Source organism: Pistacia vera, unplaced genomic scaffold (genome assembly GCF_008641045.1).
Source record: "Pistacia vera cultivar Batoury unplaced genomic scaffold, PisVer_v2 Contig181, whole genome shotgun sequence".
In the NCBI taxonomy this organism is placed as follows: Eukaryota; Viridiplantae; Streptophyta; class Magnoliopsida; order Sapindales; family Anacardiaceae; genus Pistacia; species Pistacia vera.
This window is the reverse complement of record NW_022195908.1, coordinates 206,104-211,893: the sequence shown is the minus strand read 5'-3', so window position 1 is coordinate 211,893 and position 5,790 is coordinate 206,104. Positions and strand designations below refer to the sequence as shown.

The 5,790-nt window shown below is 32.6% G+C and overlaps 1 pseudogene; it reads left to right on the top strand.

The window, feature by feature from the left end:
* The first annotated feature begins 397 nt into the window (after positions 1-397).
* On the top strand, positions 398-1,207 carry LOC116126614 (annotated as a pseudogene).
* Positions 1,208-5,790: the final 4,583 nt, after the last annotated feature.

The following is a 5,790-nucleotide window of genomic DNA, read 5'->3' as shown; positions in this document are numbered from 1 at the left end:
CTTATTTTGAGCAAATCTGTGTGAATCCATTCACTATTTTCTTGATCATGCATGTTGGACGACTAAGTCAATGAAATTTAAGAACACCAGCAGCTAAGTGAGATACGAAAGCGGACCTCTTCTATGCATTTAAATGCAGTAATGTAAGCAATGAAGAAAAAAATTTACTTTGACAATTTGATTTTGTTGTTAAAGACCTGCTCTTGATGGAAATTAAAAATAGATAACCATTGAAGACTTGGTAAGTCTTCGTCATCTTCTTCGAGTAGGGGAACTAATGAAGACTAGTTCAATGAATTTTATCTATAAATACACTAACTTGCCTTGCAACATATCTCACCTTGACTACTAAAGCAATAATACTTGAAGAATAGAGAGACTTAACCCACTCATCAAGATGAAAAGTTTCCTTTTGGCTTTTATTCTCTTGGCTTTGGCTTCCTCATTGGCCTCTGCTTTTGATCCCAGTCCTCTTCAGGACTTCTGTGTAGCCGTTGATGATCCCCTGCACGGTGGTACGTTTTAAGTTTCTGTCACAATTTCTATTTTTATATTTTTGAATGTACATTAGCAGCGCACATGCACACACTCTCTCTGTATACATCCTTTCTATGGCTCGGCATGTATTCGATATTAATTCAATTCTTTCATGTTTTCAGTGTTTGTGAATGGGAAGTTCTGCAAGGACCCCAAGCTCGCCAAAGCTGGGGATTTCTACTTTTCAGTTAATATTTTTGGAGACACAAACAATCTAGTTGGTTCAAATGTTAGCGCTGTGAATGTCGATCAAATTCCAGGACTTAACACTCTTGGCATTTCAGCTGCCCGTATTGACTTTGCTCCTTATGGCCAAAACCCACCTCACACTCACCCTCGTGCCACTGAGATTCTTGTAGTCCTGGAGGGACTCCGTTCTTGGTTGGGGTTCGTTACTTCCAATCCAAACAACACACTATCAGCAAAGTTCTTAACAAGGGTGATGTGTTTGTGTTTCCCATTGGTCTCATTCACTTCCAATTCAATATTGGAAAAACAAAAGCGTTGCTTTTGCTGGTTTAAGCAGCCAGAACCCTGGTGTAATTACCATCGCAAATGCAGTATTTGGATCAGATCCTGCCATTGATCCTGGTTCTCTCGCTAAAGCTTTCCAGTTGGACAAGAAAGTGGTGGAAGATCTCCGAAAAAGTTCTGGATGGATAGCAATTAAGAACATATTGTCAATCCAGTGAAATATGTTTCCTACTTTGCTAAATGTTTTCATTAATTTATTTTACAAGTTACAATGATGACGTAATAAAGAGCTACATACATGTTATGTATACCTCAGTGTGTTTTTTTTTTAGTTATGTTTATTTTGTTGCCTTACTCTTCCATTGGACTCCCTCGATCACCAAAATGATACAAATTTCAATGTGTAACTTATGGGAAAAAATGCATAAACTAAAGTCATTGGAATGTTTTATAGTATTAAACTTTAGAAAATGATATCATGGATAAGTATGTACTTCTATTTTAACGATACATCAGTATTAAAGAATAATTACTCGTTCATAACTTGTTTTAACACACTTGGCAAAATCAAATGCTTTTCGGCGTTAATTAAACATTGCTATAAATCATAAAAAGTGAACTTTTTGGATAATCAATCTCAAAACGGCAATTAATTTGACTTCCTCCTATTGTAATTGACCCTTGTTAATCAATTGTAAAATGCTATGACCACATAATATCGCGTGACGCCTAACTTTTACAAAACTGACAACTCCCTCCCCTTCCCCTTAATTTGACACGTTTGTGTTTATTATATTTTAAATAAGGATTTATAGTTTATTTATGATACAATTACACATGTAATGCGTAATATTTTACAGTTTATGGCTTTATGCTATTTCCTGCATAAAATAATAATTTTGAATTTTCATTAGTTTTTTTTTTTTGTAAACCTCGACGAACTTCTTGTTATTTATAAAGCAAAATCTAAATATCAGCGAGGTACTACGTTTTCCAGAAAGGGGGCTGCGGAAAACTTTGATGATTTATAAAACCTTTTTGCTGAGTGATGCTATTATCAAACTAGTAAGGTGAGTATATAGTACCAATTTGAGTGTTTGATCAGTTATAGAATGTAGCAATACTTTGTTTTCTAATCAGAGCAGTTCATATAATAGTATTTATTTGATTTTCAGCTGTTCCTATCCGATAAGGTCTCTCTGATAGTTATCTACATTATGTTCCTTGATTAATAAGTCTCCAGAGATCTCCTCCTTTTAAGAAAATGAATTAATTGTCTTATTGCTTGGATGTCTTTTTAAGTAATAGCATATAGTCTGAGAGTTTCCTAATAGAGTGAACGATTTTTTCCCACCCAGGTTTGCCTTAAAACAATTTTCTACTCAAAAAGTTAAAATACCATTTTATTACTAAAGTTTATATTTTGTTAAACTCAAAATACACTTTATTTTCTTAGCTGGCGTTCAGCAGTTACTAGGAGACATAGTAAGAAGAGTTTTGTGAGTAGAGATCGTTAGATCGAACGGTGTGACCGATTGAATAGTCACAGCCATAATCAGTTGAAAATCAATTAAAAATAGAAAACCTAAGTTTGCCCTTTGACCCTTACAATTAATAATTTTTTTTATGCTTTTAATAAGATAATTGTGTTTGAATCATCTATCCTACAAAATAATATATTTTGGTTCAAATACATTTTGATAGCGAATCAGAAGTTCAGAATTTTGTCTGACAAAGTGGTTTGATTAATGCATGCATTAATTCATTTTCAGAATTGATTACTTGCTCATAACTTATATTTAACACATTTGGCAAATTCAAATGCTTTTCGGCGTTAATTAAAACACTGCTATAAATCATAAAAAAGTGAACATTTTGGATAATCCAAATTAAATTGACTTCCTCCAAATTGTAATTGACCCTTGTTAATCAATTGTAAAATGCTATGAGCCAGTATAATATCGCTAGGACGCCTAACTTTTATAAAACTGACAAGTCCTTCCCCCTCCCCTGTTAAATTTACACGTTTTGTTTATTTATATGTTAAATAAACAAAACGTGTAAGACAATTTGAGGTATTTTCTAAATCAAGAGGCAGTCAATTATAATAATGTTTATTTGATTTTCAGCTGTTCCTATCCAAGAAGGTCTCTTTGATAGTTATTTGCGTTATTTTGCCTTGCTTAATAAGTCAGACTAGATTAAGAACAGCCTCGATTTTCTATTAACTTGTAGTAGTCTCCATGTAAGACAAAGTCATTTGTTGCCATTTGTCATGCAATTGCTGCCTCCCCCTAGTCTCATCCTTTTTTTTTTTTTTTTTAATCATTAATAAAATTTTAACATCTTGAATGACATCGAGATTAAAAAAAGAAAAGGAAAACGGCTGCCTTATTTGAACCAAATAAAAATTGACTCTCATGCTTTAATGAAAGTAATGAGAGATATTGAAGAAAAATATCAAACAGATAAACATAGATGGATTAATGGTAACCTTTAATTCAATGAACATGTGAAAAGTTTGATAGGACTATTATATGGGCTAAAAATCATGTTGGACCTTGTTAGACTTAATAACGAAATAAACAATCTACGACCCAATGCCTTAATCTATTTTCGGTTGGACCCACACTTAAATCCATCTTGTGGATTGACCATCCAATGAGATGTCCCATATTGTAAGAAGATCCATTATATGGGTTGGCCCATTCTACGGATTGGTCCAACAAGTTGGATAACTCTACGATCAGGGTCATCCTACGAACTGGGACAAGTTTAGTTCCGACTAACTATACTTCCTGTAGTTGACGTAAGGCCGTGCTCCGGCCACTTTATGCCGATAGTCTTGCCTAGCAAACACTCCCAATAAACCTTTTCCCGCTCTCAACCTTAATTATATATTCCCTTCAGCTGTGTTGACTTAAGCGTCGGAGTGCCTAAGACAGACACCACACCAGTGTCCCTTGAGCCTTCACGTTCACTTTCTTTGTCCTTGTAGGTTTATGCGATTGTTAGTGGCCTCGTCTTCATATGATCATTCTCATTCGAGTCAACCATAGATTTTGCCGTCTATAACTACAATTTAAGATTCTAATTACTTAGGTCATGAGACATTTTTTTTTTTCATTTCAATCTCATTGTAATTTAAAGACTTGTTTGGTCTGTAATGCAAATATGTTAGTTTCTTTCTCATTGAGAAAAAAAAAAAAAAGTAATGAATTTAATAATTACAGTGATGAGTTTTCATAAAATTTTTTGGAAACAATTCTTACAAACTACACAAAAAATTAAAAATCAATAATTTTTTTTTTTTTGTTATGCTTTTGATAAGATTAATTATGTTTGAATCATATATAAATAAAAATAATATATTTTGGTTCAAATACATTTTAATAGCGCATCAGAAGTTCAGAATTTTGTCTGACAAAGTGGTTTGATTAATGCATGCATTAATTCATTTTCCAAAAAAAAAAAAAATAAGACTTCAATGCATGGATGTCTTGTTAAGTAATAGCATATTGTCTGATAGTCTTGTAATATTACCAAAATCTGGATGTACAAGTAAGAGCCTAATCCAACTCTTTCACATTTGCAATTAATAATAAGTTTTCCTGTTTCCAACTGCTCGCATAGACCAAAATGATTTCTCTATATTTTTTTTTCCCAATTATACCTGCTCAACATCTATCTTCTATGACTGAGTTTACATTATATGGGGACTAACCGACCTTATGAATTTCAATATGTTCAAATATTGTGAGATTATATCTCTAAGACAAAGTTAAAATGTTTAATAGCCTTAAAATTAAGTCTCTCCAATTGTTGAACTAATCAGAAAAATATAATTTTCATGGTTTGACATTTTCAAATTGTAATTGAACAATGAAATACATAAAAAGACTCTCCGTCTCTGAAAAGAAAACCCAAGAGTCAATGTAGACCAGATTAGGTGTGACTTGATGGCAATTCTGCCTAAATGGCTATATGTAGAACTATTATTATATTAGTATAATTATAAAATTTGTCACCCAGTTTTAGTTTCTTCATGGTTAGATTTTGTTTATTTATTAAAGTCGAAAGGGCAGTGCATTGTTATCAATATTGGATCAACAGTTCTTGCGATTTTCTAACCTCTAGAATGGTTTTATAAGATCTTCAGGGATTAAAAAATAAATGAAATTTAAATAGACATTTATTTTGTATTTAGAAGTTAATTATATATTTTGTGATTCTCTCTCTCCCAGTAAAAATCATGGCTTAGCAAATGCTACTAAGTTGGCATGCAGTAAATAATAATTTTTAAAGTGAAGCACATGGCAGCTGAATAACCTTCCAATAGAAAGTATGATATTCAATAGAGAATATGTGAGGCTAAATATAACTTGAAATTTATGAAATAACATACTATGTAATATATAGGAGACATTAATTTATGATGTAACTGTCTTTTGTTCAGTGTTGTGTCAGAATTTTCATCAACAAATATCAGTGTGGACTTCGTTCATTCTTCTAGATTATGTTATCGAAGATAGAGGACCATGTCCTTTTATCAAACTGGGACTGATTCAAGCAGTGAAGAACAATTTTACTTAAGCAACATTTGAAATTGTGTTGTGTTAATAAAGAATGAATCTAATTTGGAAATCTTCTTCATCTGCTTTGGAGCAGGGGAAACAATGATGACCAGTTCAATGGATTTCGTATATAAATACAATAGCTGGCCTTGCAGCATTTCTTACCACTCACCAAGCAATATTTATCGTTGAAGAATTGAGTTCG